The following is a 20,602-nucleotide window of genomic DNA, read 5'->3' as shown; positions in this document are numbered from 1 at the left end:
GATTGGAGCCAATGTCTTAAGTAGTTGAACATGTTATTTCTCCAACCTCGTGAAAGTGACAAACTGACACATTTTAATTTTAGTCAAAAACAACCTTATATCAAAAGTAGTGCGTTTGTTTTGACGGCCTGCACATGAGCAATTCGGCGCTAGATGACAGTTAGACCCAATGACATGTTTCTACACATGAGCTTAGCTAGCCAACGTCGCCATGACATCGCCTACAAGTGTCATCTGGGATTTCTATAGAGCTCACTAGCTTGTAGTCTGGTTCGTCCAGCCATCGATTTGCGAAACATTAATGGGGAAAGAATATGGTTGTGGAATAAACGCAGAAAATAAGGTCTGGGGTTAACACAGGCTTAGGAGATCTTATAAGTTTTGTTCTATGAAATAATAGCACTCAGTTAACACAACCTTTATTTACATTTKACATTTTAGTCATTTAGCAGACGCTCTTATCCAGAGCGAGTGAGTTGATACATTTTCATTTTTTTACTGAATTATGAAGTCTTTCTGTTTTTTTATGTGATTTTATGACTCAAATTCTTCAAAATTCACAAAAGTTGATGAAAATTAACTCATAGAACAACCCAAAGTTTGTGAGTTCGAATCTCATCACTGACAATTTTAGCCAATTCTTTTTTTTAAAACTTTATACTACTTTGTTTTAGCTACTTTGATAATAGCTACTTWGCATGTTAGCTAAACCATGCCCTAACCCTAACATTAACCCTTTTAGCCAACCCATTCCCCTAACTTTAACCTTTTAACCTAACTCTTAAACTTAACCCTAACCCCTAGCCTAGCTAACATTAGCTACCTAGACACCTAGCTAGAATTCGTAACATATAGAATGTTTAGCAAATTTGTAACATATTGTATGTTTTTCTAATTCGTAACATATTATACGAAATGGGTGATGGACATCCACAAATTAATACATTCCATACAAAACGTAACATATACTAAATGGAGTGTCTTGGATTGACGTAGCCTACAGGATAATACGACCAAGGCCTCAGTTTAGCAAATTCATGAAATATAATTAGGCTACCATTTGTATTATATATTACGTATTGCAGCCAAATTCGTAACATATTATATGAAATGGGTGATGGACATMCACAAAGTAATACATACCATAGTAAACGTAACATCATACTAAATGGAGTGTCTCGGATGTATGTACAGAATAATACGACATGCTCTGAGACCACAGCTTCAGTCTGTGACAGCACTGACACACGTGTTGAGGGGAGACAACAGCCGTGAAGTTGTGACCAATCAACATTCGCTAACACACGGAGGGCACAAGTGTGACCTTGTAGGACGCTACAAATATCCACTGGCATGTTTTACACAGCTTACTACACCTTCACCACCCCGGACTGCAGCCGACCTCCTTTTGCTGTGAAATATCTTTTTCATTATTAACCAGAAAGCGGATAGCTAAAGTTAGCTTAATTCCCCTTTCTTGGACCGCCTATAAACTAAGAAGAATAAAGAAACGATTACCGTTATTATTCATTTGTCGAATAAAAAACGGTCGTTCCTGCAGAATAGAAGTTCTGACACATTTTGCAGAAACCATCGGAAAAACGGACCACAAAGATCAGTCAACAAGGTCAACTTTGAATAAGTTTCTTTGTTACTGTTTGCACAGTGAAGGGAACTTGCAGATAAAAACACAGCAGGCTCAGTAGCCACGTTTCAACGGCATCATCCTCCGCTTCTTCTACGCAGTGGTCGAACTTTTACGCACTGTTGTCTCGGTGTCACCTTTATCATGACGCGAAGATCTTGTGCGATATATGGAGTCGGGATTGCCTGCGCCAGTCTACTGATCATCGGGATTGGCTTGATTGTGGCTCAAGTATTTCAAACTTTAATCCATAACCGGTTAAAAAAGGTAAATTATTTATTATATTTATTATACAAAAGTTAAGTAATTTGTATTTTATATTTTCAGTGTTATAACAATGTTTTAAGTCATGMGATGTTTTCATTCATAGGCCTACAGCTTCAGTGGAAATAATATTTTTAAAGACTGAAAATCCTCTGGTCAGAGTAAAAACATTGATGGAAGTGTTGCTGTTCACACAGCTTYTGCATGAACTAGGGTCTGCCTCTCTCTCATATATCAGCCCAGGCTAGCTATGGTATATCAGCTCCGTACTGAAGAGCGAAAATAGGCGTCAACATTTATCTCTGCAGGGAAGGAGCAGTAACCTATACTATTATTTACACAGATGATGTTGAAATTATACTGTATGTTGACAAATACTATGATTTTGGATATCATGGAGGGCACCTTGTTGTTGAACAAGAGGGTAGCTAGGTACATGCATGTGAATATGCATTATATACCCTTTATCATCATTACATTGTCCCAGTTGTCAGTCAATCTTGTCACAAAGGGTGTATAATTTGACACACTAAACTATCCACAAAGCCTAACAAGCAAAACATTGACTTGTCTAATTAAACTATCCAGGAAGCTTAACAAGCAAAACATTGACTTGTCTAATTAAACTATCCAGGAAGCCTAACAAGCAAAACATTGACTTATCTAATTCAATAATACAGATTTGAGTCCTTTGTTTACAATAGCATTCAGTCCCTATTGATATGATAAACATTGTAAACCACTATAAGATTACATTATATATTATCACTTTGTTGTTATTGTTGTTGTTGTGATTAGTGCTACTGTTCAATGCTATCACGTTTCAAGACCCAGATGCAGACAATGTCGAAGTATTAACAGTTTATTAATCCAACAGGGGCAAAAGACCGGTCAAGGGCAGGCAGGGGTYGGTAATGCAGATAGGTGGGGCAAAGGTACAGGACGGCAGGCAGGCTCAGGGCAGAAATGGTMAACACCGGGAAAACAGGAACAATCGAGAGACAGGAACAGAGGAGAAAACGCTGGTTTTCTTGACGAAACAAAACTAACTGGCAACAGACAAACAGAGAACACATGTATAAATACACAGGGGATAATGGGGAAGATGGGCGACACCTGGAGTGGGGGTGGAGACAATCACAAAGACAGGTGAAACAGATCAGGGTGTGACAAATGCCACTGATATGCATTTTCCATGCTCTCATTGAAGAACCTCAGTCAGAAGCGTTTTCCTGAGCTGGATAAGAAGGATGGGGCATCTCCACATCTCCTCTGTGCATCCCCAAATGGWACCCTATTCCCTATATAGTGCACTACTTTAGACCAGAGCCCTATGGAACCCTATACCCTATATAGTGCACTACTTTAGACCAGAGCCCTATGGGGTCCTGTTTAAAAGTAGTACACTATGTAGGGAATAGGGTGCCATTTGGGATACAGACCCTGTCTCACATGTGGCAAACAGCATGGCATTATATGTACAATTGTCCACCTGTTGTGCGTGTGCGTGTGTGTGTGTGTGTGTGTGCGAGTGCGTGTGTATGTGTGGTCAATCACATATAATACTGCATGTTCCTTTTCACAATTCAACCTCTTGTAGTTGAAGAACTATACAATGACAACATTTCATATAACTTAGAATACGTTTACAGTAAGGCCTTTGATTAAAACCATTGTACAGTTTTTAGTACGGGATGTAGAGAATGAGAGTGGACAGTGCTGTGTTCCAAATATTTATGATTCTAAGGTGATTTTGTTTAAATCTGTTCATACAAACTTTCCCCGTGTGTCAGAGGAGGTTCCTTGCAGTGGTTGCAGAGGATGGATTCCACAGCTAAGAATAACTAACCGTGCCTTAGCCCATGCAGACAACCCTCTGGTGCTCCAACCCAAAGCTAGGCCACCGCCCCAAACAAATTACTTTTAGGCAGAGGGAGGCAGTGGGAGGCAGTGGGAGGCAGAGGGAGGCAGTGGGAGGCAGTGGGAGGCAGAGGGAGGCAAGTGGGAGGCAGAGGGAGCAGTGGGGAGCGTGGGAGGCAGAGGAGGCAGTGGAGGCAGAGGAGGCAGTGGAGGCAGAGGGAGGCAGTGGGAGGCAGTGGAGGGCAGTGGGAGGCAGTGGAGGCAGAGGGAGCAGTGGGAGCAGAGGGCAGAGGGAGGCAGTGGGAGGCAGTGGAGGCAGAGGGAGGCAGTGGGGGGCAGAGGAGGCAGTGGAGGCAGAGGGAGGCAGTGGGAGGCAGAGGGAGGCAGAGGGAGGCAGTGGGAGGCAGTGGGAGGCAGTGGGAGGCCGAGGGAGGCAGTGGGTGATTTTTCCACAAATAGACAGGTATTTTCCTTTCCATGGTAGCAAGATCTTATCTATTTTTGCTAACTTTATATAAAAAKTTATTGGAGTGAGATCATTTCTTTCTTTTGGGATTCATATACCGAGTATGTCCACATCTCCGTCAGACCATTTCATTGGTAAACTWCATGGTAATGTAAAATGTGAATGTTTTATTGATCCAATACGTAATATGGTACATTTATCATAATTTGGTTTTAATCCAGAGAGGATAGCAAAGGTATCTAGATCCTCTATGAGGCCGTGGAGAGACTCTAATTGTGGGTTTTAAAAGAAAACATGAATCATCGGCGTACAACGATACCTTAGTTTAAGCTAAGCTGTTGATTTAATCAAGATGCTACACAGCCTTAGGKTTCAATGGCAGGAAGGACAGGATGCACAGTGTGACTGAAGCTAGGTTCATGGAAGTATGGCTGCATCCCAAATGGAAACCTATTTCCTATATACTATAGTGCACTACTTTTGACCAGAGYCCAGCTGTGGTCAAAAGTAGTGCACTATATAGGGAATATGGCTCCATTTGGGACACAACCTAGAGCATGCATAGTGTGACTGATGTTTTCAAATCCTCTCCATTTGGCTTCAGATGCCTTGTTTTGCATTTGGGGAATGGGGTGTGGGGGTTGGCAACTAGATTCAGCCACGGGCCGTGTTTTTTTGCTGGAACAAATAGTCCGGGGGGCTGGAAAATAATTGTAATAATTTGTACACTGCAAATTGACCACAACTTAGATTGTATTTGAAAATAACAATCATTTCACACCTTGATTACATTGAGACACAATCGTATCTCTTTTTTTATTTGTGGGAATAGTTTTTATTTAATTTGTATTTATTTAACTGGGCATGTCAGTTAAAAGCAAATTCTTATTTACAATGACAGCCAACCCCGGTCAAACCCGGACAATTGGTTTCCTAATTTTTTTAGATTTTTTTTGCTGAATCCCTAGTGATTTTATACTTTTTTGACCAAAAACTCGAATAAAAAAATAAAAAATAGATTACAAACTTTGAGGTAGGGGGCAAAAACAATCACTCGCGGGGCAGTTTTGGCCCACGGGCCCACCTGCTGCCGACCCCTGGTGTAGAGGATTTCTTGGCCTGGTTACAGAAGTCGTAAGTCAGTCACAGATGTAAAACAGTGGATGTACAAGGTCAAATATAGCATTTAACTGTACATAAATACATATGAGTATAACCGTATGTGCTTTACTCACATACACAATGTCCTTCTCACTCCTTTAAGTGCCAAACCATCTGGATGTGACAAGTGATTTGTAACGGTTAGTAAGCAAGTGAGGAAAGATTCCTGGAAAATCTTTGGGTGAAAACTGGAGTGTAGGACGGGTTTAATAAATAATGGAATTCAGAGGTTAAATTGTAACATATTCCACTAATCTCTGCACACCTAATCTATTGAAATATATTGTACTGCATATATGGTACAGAAAGGTTTAGCATAAACCATTTAGTTGTTTACTGTACAGAGTACCTTCATAAACAACTGTCATCATTAATCACAGTAAGATAAACACGGTAACGTTCTATCTTCAGGCCATCTCTGTTTGTTGGTGTTAGAAGCTCATGAAATTCTATTTCCAGTAACATTCTATCTTCAGGCCATCTCTGTTTGTTGGNTTTGTTGGTGTTAGAAGCTCATGAAATTCTATTTCCAGTAACATTCTATCTTCAGGCCATCTCTGTTTGTTGGTGTTAGAAGCTCATGAAATTCTGTTTCCAGTAACGTTCTATCTTCAGGGCATCTCTGTTCACTGTAAAATATATCTAGTTGATTCAACTAATAATTATTTAGTAACTGGTTCCACAGCCTTTTTTAGTTTACTCAACTTTTTGGTCAGTGTTACCTGAACTTAACATTTTTAGGAGAACGCTACCTGCCCCAATCCATAGTGGCAACTGTAAAGTTTGGTGGAGGAGGAATAATGGTCTGGGGCTGTTTTTCGTGGTTCAGGCTAGGCCCCTTAGTTCCAGTGAAGGGAAATCTTAACGCTACAGCATGACAATTACATTCTAGATGATTCCAACTTTGTGGCAACATTTTGGGGAAGGCCCTTTCCTGTTTCAGCATGACAATTCCCCCGTGCACAAAGCGAGGTCCATACAGAAATGGTTTGTCGAGATCGATGTGGAAGAACTTGACTGGCCTGCACAGAGCTCTGACCTCAACCCCATTGAACACCTTTAGGATGAATTGGAACACCGACTGCGAGCCAGGCCTAATCGCCCAACATCAGTGCCCGACCTCACTTTATGCTCGTGGCTGAATGTAAGCAAGTCCCCGCAGCAATGTTCCAACATCTAGTGGAAAGCCTTCCCAGAAGAGTTGAGGCTGTTATAACAGCAAAGGGGGGACCAACTCCATATTAATTCCCATGATTTTGGAATGAGATGTTTGACGAGCAAGTATCCACACACTTTTGGTTATCTTGTGTATGTAGTTTTAAAATATTGTATGTTAAAAGCAGTGTGTGGGTGCTACTCACAACATTTTTAACTACATTTTCTCAAGTTGGAGCTAAATTTGTACCAACTAAACATTTAAAACAAAAAAAATGCCTGTGGAACCCATTACTAAATAATACTTAGTTGAATCAACCAGATAATCTTTGACAGTGTTTGTTGGTGTGAGAATCCCGTGAGATTCCGTTTACTGTGGTGTTCTATCTTCATGGCACGGTTCTAACCTGCATCATAACATTACTACTTTGTTGCCTTTCTCACATTGAGATCACACTCAAGGTTGGGGTTGTGGTCACATGCAGTGTATAACAATTCACATTGTCACAGTTCCCACCGAATTGAATTTCATCCCATGCAAACTGTCTAGTACTGTGCCTTCCATATATCGAGAAAGAGTGAGAAAGAAAGGCAGAGAGGGAGAGATCCTGAGAATTTAACACAATATGAATAGAATATACTGTATTAAAGGATTAAATACCGTTAGCTGTCCAGCAGGACTAAGTTATTAGCTGTCCAGTAGGACTAAGTTATTAGCTGTCCAGTAGGACTAAGTTGTTAGCTGTCCAGCAGGACTAAGCTGTTAGCTGTCCAGTAGGACTAAGCTGTTAGCTGTCCATAGGACAAGTGTTAGCTGTCAGAGGCAGGGACTAAGTTATTAGCTGTCGCAGACTAAGCTGTTAGCTGTCCAGCAGGACTAAGTTATTAGCTGTCCGTAGGACTAGCTGTTAGCTGTCCAGCAGGACTAAGCTGTTAGCTGTCCAGTAGGACTAAGCTGTTAGCTGTCCAGCAGGACTAAGTTATTGTGTCCAAGGACTAGCTGTTAGCTGTCCAGTAGGACTAAGCTGTAGCTGTCCAGCAGGACTAAGTTATTAGCTGTCCGGTAGGACTAAGCTGTTAGCTGTCCAGCAGGACTAAGCTGTATGAGCTGTCCAGTTAAGGACTAAGCTGTTAGCTGTGCCAGCAGGACTAAGTTATTAGCTGTCCAGCAGGACTAACTGTCAGCGTCCAGCAGGACTATAACTGTTAGCTGTCCGCAGCTAAGCTGTTAGCTGTCCAGTAGGACTAATCTGTTAGCTGTCCAGCAGGACTAACTGTTAGCTGTCCAGTAGGACTAAGCTGTTAGCTGTAGATGAGCGGGACTAAGCTGTAGCTGTCCAGCAGACTAAGCTGTTAGCTGTCCGAGACTAGCTGTTAGCTGTCCGTAGGACTAAGCTGTTAGCTGTCAGTAGACTAGCTTTAGCTGTCCAGCAGTACTAAAGCTGTTAACTGTCCAGTAGGACTAAGCTGTTAGCTGTCCAGCAGGAAGGACTAAGCTGTTAACTGTCCAGTAGGACTAAGCAGCTAGCTGTCCAGATTACTGTATTAACGGAGGACTAAGCTGTTAGCTGCCCAGGTTTTCTGTATTACAAGATGACTAATTTGTTAGCTGTCCAGAAGGACTAATTTTTAGCTATCCAGCAGTACTAAGCTGTTAGCTGTCTAAGAGGACTAATCTGTTAACTCCACACTCTACCTTGTTTATCGCTCTGAATAACTTATAACCCTCCAGAAGTCCAGATTCCTCTGCTGATAGCCTAGCTCTTGATGTAGTCCAGTTTAGGAAGTACGTCTGTAATATTCAGATACATCAACCAAGTCCTTTACGATTTTTTAAGTCACATGGAGTGCCATCTCAAACAATCTAGTTCAATATGCAGATGCTGGCCTGTCTGATGGTTGATATTGATATACAGTTGAAGTGGAAGTTTACATACCCCTTAGCCAAATACATTTAAACTCAGTTTTTCACAATTCCTGACATTTAATCTGAGTAAAAATGCCCTGTTTTAGGTCAGTTAGGATCACCACTTTATTTTAAGAATGTGAAATGTCAGAATAATAGTAGAGATAATTATTTATTTCAGCTTTTATTTCTTACATCGCATTCCCAGTGGGTCAGAAGTTTACATACACTCAATTAGGATTTGGTAGCATTGCCTTTAAATTGTTTAACTTGGGTCAAACATTTTGGGTAGCCTTCCACAAGCTTCCCACAATAAGTTGGGTGAATTTTGGCCCATTCCTCCTGACAGAGCTGGTGTAACTTGAGTCAGGTTTGTAGGCCTCCTTGCTTGCACATGCTTTTTTAGTTCTGCCCACACATTTTCTATAGGATTGAGGTCAGGGCTTTGTGATGGCCACTCCAATACCTTGACTTTGTTGTCCTTAAGCCATTTTGCCACAACTTTGGAAGTATGCTTTGGGTCAAAGTCCATTTGGAAGACCCATTTGCAACCAAGCTTTAACTTCCTGACTGATGTCTTGAGATGTTGCTTTAATATATCCACATAATATTCCGTCCTCATGATGCCATCTATTTTGTGAAGTGCACCAGTACCTCCTGCAGCAAAGCACTCCCACAACATGATGCTACCACCCCTGTGCTTCATGGTTGGGATGGTGTTCTTCGGCTTGCAAGCCTCCCCCGTTTTCCTCCAAACATAACGATGGTCATTATGGCCAAACAGTTCTATTTTTGTTTCATCAGACCAGAGGACATTTCTCCAAAAAGTACGATCTTTGTCCCCATGTGCAGTTGCAAACCGTAGTCTGGCTTTTTTATGGCGGTTTTGGAGCAGTGGCTTCTTCCTTGTTGAGCGGCCTTTCGGGTTATGTCGATATAAGACTTGTTTTACTGTGGATATAGATACTTTTGTACCTGTTTCCTCCAGCATCTTTACAAGGTCCTTTGCTGTTGTTCTGGGATTGATTTGCACTTTTCGCACCAAAGTAAGTTAATCTCTAGGAGACAGAACGCATCTCCTTCCTGAGTGGTATGACGGCTGCGTGGTTCCATGGTGTTTATACTATACTATTGTTTGTACAGATGAACGTGATACCTTCAGGCGTTTGGAAAATGCTCCCAGGGATGAACCAGACTTGTGGAGGTTTACAAATTTTTTTTTGGCTAATTTCTTTTGATTTTCCCTTGATGTCAAGCAAAGAGGCACTGAGTTTGAAGGTAGGCCTTGAAATACATCCACAGGTACACCTCCAATTGACTCAAACGATGTCAATTAGCCTATCAGAAGCTTCTAAAGCCATGACATCATTTTCTGGAATAATCTAAGCTATTTAGAGGCACAGTCAACTTAGTGTATGTAAACTTCTGACACTGACTACAACTGATAACACTCCATGGCAGTATAGACTACCCAGTATAGGGTAATCTGTGTTTGGTATACTCCCACTGGACATGTGATTAAATGGGTTGTGGTTGCAAAGATCTCAGAAACAACAACTTTCTCTTGCTGTTTCCCTAACGGGTAATTAGTCCTTCTGTAATTAACCCTTATCAGCTTGTCAAAAATATTTTCAAAACTCCTCTACTATAAACCTATAGTGTGGGGAAAAACATTTTCCTAAGCTAGCATTACGAGACCTTGGTGTTGCTAGTGCCGACCTTGGTGTTGCTAGTGCCGACCTTGGTGTTGTAAGTGACGACATTGGTGTTGCTGTGCCGACCTTGGTGTTTGCTAGTGCCGACCCTTGGTGTTGCAAGTGCCGACCTTGGTGTTGCTAGTGCCGACCTTGGTGTTGTAGGTGCCGAACTTGGTGTTGCAAGTGCCGACCTTGGTGTTGCAAGTGCCGACCTTGGTGTTGCTAGTGCCGTGTCAAGAAAATGTCACACAAGTCTGGCATGAGACATTGACGTTAAGAATGTCAAAGGTCACCTTTGAGATTGACCTTTTAGATTGACCATAAGGGTTGCCTCATGCCAACTGAGCAGAGCCACATTGTGACATAATCAGCTAATACAGTCCAGAAAACAGTCAGATAATACAATCCGGAATACAGTCCAGATACAGTCAGTTAATACAGTCCAGAATACAGTCAGTTAATACAGTCCAGAATACAGTCAGATAATACAGTCCAGAATACAGTCAGCTAATACAGTCCAGAATACAGTCCAGAATACAGTCAGATAATACAGTCCAGAATACAGTAAGCTAATACAGTCAGATAATACAATCCAGAATACAGTCAGATACAAATACAGTCCAGAATACAGTCAGCTAATACAGTCCAGAATACAGTCCAGAATACAGTCAGATAATACAGTCCAGAATACAGTCAGCTTATACAGTCCAGAATACAGTCAGATAATACAGTCAGATAATACCGTCCAGAATACAGTCAGATAATACAGTCCGGTGGCCTGACATGCTTCCACTCAAAGTAACCTGACCTCTCACCCCTTGTTCCACAAGCTCTTTCAATGACCAAGTTGCTCAAACAAACCGACTCATAACCCACATTATCTGGAGTGGTGATGAAGTAGTGCTCCCCAGGGTTCTGGATCTCAGGAGTCAGCCAATGAGGCCACAGACTAGGGTTCTAGAAATTAGGAGTCAGCCAATGGCGAGACAAGCATGAAATAAGCCAGATGTGACTTACTGGTAACGGTTGTGCCACCCTGACATCATGACATGCCATCCTAGGTGCATCTGTCTTTCCATAAACACACTAGTAGAACAGACTTGGGATCAGTGGTGTAAAGTACTTAAGTAAAAATACTTGAAAGTACTACTTAAGTAATTTTTGGAGGTATCTGTACTTTACTTTACTATTTATATTTTTTACTACTTTTACTTCACTACATTCCTAAAGAAAATATTGTACTTTTTACTCCATACATTTTCCTTGACACCCAAAAGTACTCATTACATTTTGAATGCTTAGCAGGACAGAAAATAGTCAAATTCACGCACTTAATATAAGGAATTTGAAATGATTTATACTTTTACTTTTGATACTTAAGTAAATTTTAAACCAAATACTTTTACACTTTTACTCAAGTAGAATTTTACTGGGTGACTTTTACTTTTACTTGAGTCATTTTCTATTAAAGTATCTTTACTTTTACTTAAGTATGAGTAAAAACTTTTTCCACCATTGCTTGGGATATTTCCCAAATGACACCCTATTCCCTATGGAGCCCTGGTCAAAAGTAGTGAACTATGTAGGGAATAGGGTGCCATAGGGCCCTGGTCAAAAGTAGTGAACTATATAGGGAATAGGGTGCCATAGGGCCCTGGTCAAAAGTAGTGAACTATATAGGGAATAGGGTGCCATAGGGCTCTGGTCAAAAGTAGTGAACTATGTAGGGAATAGGGTTCCATTTGAGAAACAGTATTGCCATACTGTCTTCTGAGCAGACCGAGACAGTAGTGTTTAGTCTTCTCAGGGTTACATGTTCTCTCATGGCTCCCTATACAAACGCTTTAGCTAGTAACTATATAAATATTGATAACTAGAATAAATGCCAGGCAGGCAAACAAAGGTCCTTCACTCACTATCCTGCTGTGAGACACACAAGCGCACACACACACATACACAGAGACACACACAGACAAACACACACACACGCACACACACACACACACACACACACACACACACACAATCCTGATGTGACTCACCCGGTCCAAAAATAGAACACACAAATCAGGACTTATATTTCGTGACAGTATCTTACAAAATATAGATGTTGAAACAACTGATCTTTATTTAGCCTAGTTTTAGTATTTGTTTAATTAGGTTACTTATTAAAGGGGGTTCATCCCAAATGGCACCCTATTCCCTATATAGTACACTACTTTTGACCAGAGCCCTATAGAACCCTATTCCCTATATAGTACACTACTTTAGACCAGAGCCCTGTTAATACACTATAGTGCACTATGAAGGGAATATGGTGCCATTTGGAATGCAGACAGTGTATCTTGTAACAGTGTGGCCCCCTTGTCCCATTTGTTGGACATGTATTACCTAACATGGGTTTGAACTGATGAAAGACCATGAGTCAACTTGATTTGAATGAGTTGTCTGCCATTAAAGTGACAAGGACATTCCTCGCATCAGGGTTAATGTGGCCATAAGTGAAGCGGGCAATTCCATGGTAACAGAATGACACTGACTCATATCTCTCACTTTAAAATGTCTGTCAAACCAAAAAACAATTATCACCAAAGTTAAACAAACCGTACAACTCTATGCACAATGACTACTTTTAACTATTTAAACAGAAAATGCTATAAAGACACATTGACTTGAAGAAGAGTGGACATGCAAAGTTTAGTAAGAGAATGACGGCACAAACAGCCATTTTGTTACTAGACTCTGTTCTTCAAGTCAATGTGTTTTTGTTTCCATGGATTTGTCCAAGGAGTACATCGTTCCCATTCACAACCTTATGTCAACGTACAATAAGGTAGCACTGAGTGATTAATCATTCTCTTGTTAGATATAGATATATTTTTTTTACCTTTGTATTTAACTAGGCAAGTCAGTTAAGAACAAATTATTATTTTCAAAGATGGCCTAGGAACAGCGGGTTAACTGCCTTGTTCAGGGGCAGAACGACAGATTTTTACCTTGTCAGCTCAGGGATTCGATCTTACAACCTTTCGGTTACTAGTTCAGACGCTCTAACCACTGGGCTACCTGCCGCCCATTATATAGAGATTGAGATATAGATAGAGATATAGATATATATACACTACCGTTCAAAAGTTTGGGGTCACTTAGAAATGTCCTTGTTTTTGAAAGAAAAAGACAATTTTTGTCCATTAAAATAACATCAAATTGATCAGAAATACAGTGTAGACATTGTTAATGTTGTAAATGACTGTAGCTGGAAACGGCAGATTTTTTATGGAATATCTACATAGGCGTACAGAGGCCCATTATCAGCAACCATCACTCCTGTGTTCCAATGGCACGTTGTGTTAGCTAATCCAAGTTTATCATTTTAAAAGGCTAATTGATCATTAGAAAACCCTTTTGCAATTATGTTAGCACTGCTGAAAACTGTTGTCCTGATTAAAGAAGCAATAAAACTGGCCTTTTTTAGACTAGTTGAGTATCTGGAGCATCAGTATTTGTGGGTTTGATTACAGGCTCAAAATGGCCAGAAACAAATAACTTTCTTCTGAAACTCATCAGTCTATTCTTGTTCTGAGAAATGAAGGCTATTCCATGTGAGAAATTGCCAAGAAACTGAAGATCTGGTACAACGCTGTGTACTACTCCCTTCACAGAACAGCGCAAACTGGGAGTAGTACACAGTGTACACAGATAGATATATAGATACTGTAGATAGTTAGATATAGATCCTGTAGATTTAAATATATAGATATAGATAGATATATAGACATATATATATATATATATAGACACAGTTTAAGTCAGAAGTTTACATACACTTAGGTTGGAGTCATTAAAACTCGTTTTTCAACCACTCCACACATTTCTTGAAACTATAGTTATGGCAAGTCGGTTAGGACATCTACTTTGTGCATGACACAAGTAATTTTTCCAACAATTGTTTACAGACAGATTATTTCACTTATAATTCACGGTACCACAATTCCAGTGGGTCAGAAGTTTACATACACTAAGTTGACTGTGTTTTTAAACACCTTGGAAAATCCCAGAAAATGATGTCATGGCTTTAGAAGCTTCTGATAGGCTAATTGACATCATTTGAGTCAATTGTAGGTTTACCTGTGGATGTATTTCAAGGCCTACCTTCAAACTCAGTGCCTCTTTGCTTGACATCATGGGAAAATCAAAAGAAATCAGCCAAGACCTCAGAAAAAAAATGTGTAAACCTCCACAAGTCTGGTTCATCATTTTGAGCAATTTCCAAACCCCTGAAGGTACCACGTTCATCTGTACAAACAATAGTACGCAAGTATAAACACCATGGGATCACGCAGCCATCATACTGCTCAGGAAGGAGACGCGTTCTGTCTCCTAGAGATGAACGTACTTTGGTGCGAAAAGTGCAAATCAATCCCAGAACAACAGCAAAGGACCTTGTAAAGATGCTGGAGGAAACAGGTACAAAAGTATCTATATCCACAGTAAAACGAGTCCTATATTGACATAACCTGAAAGGCCGCTCAGCAAGGAAGAAGCCACTGCTCCAAAACCGTCATAAAAAAGCCAGGCTACGGTTTGCAACTTCACATGGGGACAAAGATCGTACTTTTTGGAGAAATGTCCTCTGGTCTGATGAAACAAAAATATAACTATTTGGCCATAATGACCATCGTTGTGTTTGGAGGAAAAATGGGGGCGCTTGCAAGCCGAAGAACACCATCCCAACCGTGATGGCAGCATCATGTTGTGGGGGTGCTTTGCTGCAGGAGGTACTTGTGCACTTCACAAAATAGATGGCATCATGAGGACGGAAAATTATGTGGATGGAAATTTATGTGGATATATTGAAGCAACATTTCAAGACATCAGTCAGGAAGTTAAGCTTGGTCGCAAATGGGTCTTCCAATTGGACATTGACCCCAAGCATACTTCCAAAGTTGTGGCAAAATGGCTTAAGGACAACAAAGTCAAGGTATTGGAGTGGCCATCACAAAGCCCTGACCTCAATCCTATAGAAAATGTGTGGGCAGAACTGAAAAAGCGTGTGCGAGCATGGAGGCCTACAAACCTGACTCAGTTACACCAGCTCTGTCAGGAGGAATGGGCCAAAATTCACCCAACTTATTGTGGGAAGCTTGTGGAAGGCTACCCGAAACGTTTGATCCAAATTCAACAATTTAAAGGCAATGCTACTGAATACTAATTGAGTGTATGTAAACTTCTGACCCACTGGGAATGTGATGAAAGAAATAAAAGCTGAAATAAATCATTCTCTCTACTATTATTCTGACATTTCACATTCTGAAAATAAAGTGGTGATCCTAACTGACCTAAGACTGGTTAAATAAAGGTTAAATAAATGTAAAACATTTACAAATAAGACAGGGAATTTTTACTAGGATTAAATGCCAGGAATTGTGAAAAACGGAGTTTAAATGTACTTGGCTAAGGTGTATGTAAACTTCCGACTTCAACTGTATATATATATAGATAGTTGTTAATTATATAGTAATACCAACTTTCAGGGCCAGTTTCCTGGACACAGATAAGCCTAGTCTTGGACTAAAAAGCACTTTCAATGGAGATTCTCTGTTGAGCTTGCTTTGTAGTCCAGGACTAGGCTTAGTCTGTGCTCCGGGAAACCAGCCCTTAATGTGTAGAATATAGATTAACACAAGACTAATCTCAGCGTGCAAAACTGGTTGAAACGTCATTATAACCAGTTAGTTTACAACCAGAGCTGGTAGTAACCAGGTAGTAACCAGGTAGTAACCAGTAGTAACCGGGTAGTAACTAGTAGTAACCAGGTAGTAAGCAGGTAGTAACCAGGTAGTAACCAGTAATAACCAGGTAGTAACCAGTAGTAACCAGGAAGTAACCAGTAGTAACCAGTAGTAACCAGGTAGTAACCAGTAGTAACCAGGTAGTAACCAGGTAGTAACCAGGTAGTAACCAGGAAGTAACCAGGAAGTAACCAGGAAGTAACTTGGTTGTAATTCCGATGACGCCATCTCATCCTCTTTATCTGTGGGTGAAGATAATGGTGAGTGAGAGCCATGACAACATGCTGGAAAACATTCAACAGGTGCACAGACACACACACACACACACACACTTTTGTTATTGTCTCTGACCTCTCGGCATAGCGGAGTCAGACCATTCCTCACATGACCTCATGGCAGGACAGAGGGTTGTCTCTCAGATGGCATCCTATCCCCTATTACTGTATAGTGTACTACATTTGACCAGAGCCCACTGTGAAGGGAAAATGTTGCCATTTGGTATAGATTCAAGCTCATTACTGAAACCACAGAACTCAGCAGCAGGCGCTCTTTGTGTGGTAAGCCTCAGAGCATGGCAGGCAGGCTTATTGGGTAACAGTGAGAGCTGGCCTGCATTCCAAATGGAACCCTATTCCCTATGTAGTACATTACTTTTGACCGGCGCTCATAGGGACCAGTGGCCCATAGGGCATCTGGTCAAAAGTAGTGTACTATATAGAGAATAGGGTTCCATTTGGAACGCAGTCCTGAAGTGTTTTGCAACTCCACAGCTTCTATCTGAGTCACTGTAGTAAAGGGTTACCAGAGGTGACCTTAGCCAGACCAGAACAATGCCTTCCAACACTTTAGAGACGGCTGTGGAGCAGCAGGACTGGCGTATGGTATGAACAACTTTGGTTTCAACCTCTAGCAACATGCCTGTGTAGAATAAGTATGTCCTCACTAATGAAAACATCAAAGCCTAAATGTTTCCTCTGTCCCAGCAAATGCTGTGTCTTTGTCGTAGTGGAAAGTGGCTTAGAAAGAGCAACACTGTAAGCATACTGGTATGCTATAGGTGGATAGTTAACTTCTCATCTTCCATACTGGTATGCTATAGGTGGATAGTTAACTTCTCATCTTCCATACTGGTATCTATAGGTGGATAGTTAACTTCTCAATTTCCATACTGGTATGCTATAGGTGGATAGTTAACTTCACATCTTCCATGCTGGAAGACTCCAGTCTCTGTTCTCCTTCTATTTAAGATGACAGGCACATTGTCCAAGCTACTCAGCTGGACATTTTGTCGTTGGAGAGGCTGAGAGACTGATCTCTTAACCCCTCACATACCACCCCTTCCTCAGGTCCCTGGTGGCTTGGGTCTTTGTCCCTCTTTGTCCCTCTTCCCCCCCCTCTCTCTCTCTTCTCTTCCCTCTCCCCCCTCTCTCTCTCTCTCTCTCTCTATGTGCTCAGACCTGAGGAATGTGTTCTGATCATGAAGATCAGTGCCATGAATAACGGGTGGCCAATAAACTCACTAATCAATCACATGATCAGTCTCTACACACACACACACACACACGCACACGCACACGCACACTGTTATTGTCTCAACAGGGTTGGAGAGCCCTGCCATAGACAAAGAGAGGGTCTTTCCTATTCATCTACGCCTTGTGGTAGCCCCCCCCCGTTCTTCCCTCTCCCTCTATCGACCCCCCCTCCATCCCACATCCCCAACTCCCCAGGCAGGCATGTTGTTGTTCTCCTGTGAGAATTAATTGCATGCAATCCTAAACCCTAGTATTCTTTTTTGAGTGAATGTCTCGTGACAGATTATTTTTTTTTAAATGCAGAGTGGAATTTAGAAATGGAATTTAGAACAGAAACCTGATCAACCAAACAGTTCTAATCGATCTGAATGATGTCATAAAGAATACTAACGTCGTCCACCAGCCGGCTCTGTCCAGCATCTGTCTATAGATTGGGGGGGAAAGGTGAAGAGAATACTAACTGACGTGGTTCTGTTTCTAGGAGATAACTCTGACAGAGGGCAGTCGTGTGTTTGAGACATGGAAAAACCCTCCTCCTCCCGTCTTCATGCAATACTTCTTCTTCAACGTCACCAACCCAGATGCGTTCCTGGATGGAGCCAAGCCTATCGTCTCTCAGGTCGGCCCTTACACATACAGGTAGGACTACGCACCTAACAGGTACTTCCTGGATGGAGCCAAGCCTGTCCTCTCAGGTCAAAGTTTACATAAACTTGGAAATTACTTATAAATGGACAAACAATGATAATAAAACCAGAACAAAAAATAAACATGATTAACATTCACAATGAGGTTTACAAACTCAGAGACTTATGTCCTCTGTTCTATAATCACACCCAATGCATACTCTTATTCCCATTTATCATAGATCACCGATAATAACGTGTCCCCTGGAGCCGTCGACTTCTTCCGTTTCAACTTTCTCTTTTCTGGTTCCTAAGAGAGTGATAGCACAAGACTTGAAAAGCAAAGAGAAACACAAAACATAGCAATACTGTGTTAATAAGCTATGCATAATTATATATGCAAAGAACAACCAAAGTTTGATAACATGACAATTCCTACTCTCTCTCTTCGCCTGACTCTATGCTTTCAGGATAGTTTCCTGCTGGATTCCACAAAAAATAAGTCCCTAAAAAAAACTCATGCTTTCACCCAGTCTTCTCCTTTTCGGCCAGGGGCTCCGAGAGGTGTTCCCAAGCCATGTCATTGTCACTTTGCGCCCCTTCTCCTTCATAGCCACCAGATATACATTTACGTTGGCCTATAGCAACTCAATACATTTCAACATCAATGCCCTCATAAAATGATATCCCAGTAATGCTACTAAAGGAACCCCTGCTACTACTGACTCTGCCCATGAGGCATACCTCAAAATCCCTCATTTGCGCCGTAGTCCAATTCCATGCTGTTACTATAGCCTCTTTCAGTTACTGTCCCTACAGCGACTACCGTGATAATAACTACTGCCTGAAATCTTGTTTCCTGCTCTTCTACTGTTCGTGGCTCACTGATAGATCTAGGAATGACCCTTTCAGATACTCTCTACCTGTCTCCCAACTCATACCCGGTCCCCTAGCCACCAATGACCTCCTGTGTTCTGCTACAGTCGGTACCTGTGGATAATACTCTCTTGTGTGCTCAGGTTAGAAACGGGGGAGAGATTAGTGCCGCTGGAAGAGTATCCAATCTAACAACAGGTTTCTTGAAAGTTGACAATAGTGTCTGCTATGCCAACCCTAATCTCTGCTACTCTCACCATGATCTGGTTCTGTGTAACGTTCAACGTAACTTCATAATAGTCTCTATATTGTGCACAGTTAGCTGTCCTCCCTCTCCTACGAGCTATCTCCTGTAACAATATACATAGAGGAATGATATCATCAAATCAAATGGTATTGGTCACTTACACATGGTTAGCATATGTTATTGGTCACTTACACATGGTGATAGCAGATGTTTATTGGTCACTTACAACCATGGTTAGCAGATGTTATTGGTCACTTACACATGGTTAGCAGATGTATTGGTCACTTATACACATGGTGTTAGCAGATGTTATTGGTCACTTACCACTGGTTAGCAGATGTTATTGGTCACACACATGGTTAGCAGATGTTATTGGTCATCACACATGGTTAGCAGATGTTATGGTCACTTACACATGGTTAGCAGATGTTATTGGTCACTTACACATGGTTAGCAGATGTTATTGGTCACTTACACATGGTTAGCAGATGTTATTGGTCACTTACACCATGGTTAGCAGATGTTATTTGGTCACTTACATCATGGTTAGCAGATGTTATTGGTCACTTACACATGGTTAGCAGATGTTATTGGTCACATACACATGGTTTAGCAGATGTTATTGGTCACATACACATGGTTAGCAGATGTTATTGTGAGTGTAGTGAAATGCTTATGCTTCTGGATCCGACAGTGCAGCAATATCAACAAGTAATATCTAACAAATCCACAACAAAATCTAATATACACAATCTAGTGAAGGAATGCGATAAGAATATATAAGCATAAAAATATATGGATGAGCAGTGACAGAGCGGCTAAGATGCAATAGATAGTATAGAATAGATAGTGTAGGATGCAGTATACAGTATATACATATGAGATGAATAATGCGAGAAATCACCCCAACCTTAATTTATGAGCCTTATGTAAACATTATGTCTCAAACACAGGCCTCGTATATACCTCGCCTCCTGCTACAAATACATTTGCACATGTAGCATTCCATCTAACCCATAACACAATAATCACTATTTAGGCCATTTTTTTAAAAGTAGATCGTCATTTCATCGTCAATGATGAGAGAAGTGGGTTATCGCTGTTAATGCACTAAAGGACGCTCTCTAGAACAAATATCAACGTCCATAGCTAGAGCAACAAACATCAGTTTTACAGCAGGCACACTTGATGTCAGGATAATCTGGTTTCTTGACCTAACCTAATTACCTAGTCTGGATAATCTGGTTTCTTGACCTAACCTAAGTACCTAGTCTGGATATTCTGGCTTCTTAACCTAACCTAATTACCTCGTCAAGATAATCTGGGTTCTTAACCTAATTACCTAGTCAGGATAATCTGGCTTCTTAACCTAACC

At 41.1% G+C, this 20,602-nt stretch overlaps 1 pseudogene; it reads left to right on the top strand.

Moving 5' to 3' along the window:
• The first annotated feature begins 1,302 nt into the window (after positions 1-1,302).
• The window catches only part of LOC111980069 (lysosome membrane protein 2-like), a 44,073-nt pseudogene continuing 24,773 nt past the window's right edge, over positions 1,303-20,602 (top strand).

Source organism: Salvelinus sp. IW2-2015, linkage group LG20, assembly GCF_002910315.2.
Source record: "Salvelinus sp. IW2-2015 linkage group LG20, ASM291031v2, whole genome shotgun sequence".
Lineage (NCBI taxonomy): Eukaryota > Metazoa > Chordata > Actinopteri > Salmoniformes > Salmonidae > Salvelinus > Salvelinus sp. IW2-2015.
The sequence above is the reverse complement of the archived record's forward strand: the minus strand, read 5'-3'. Positions and strand labels throughout refer to the sequence as shown.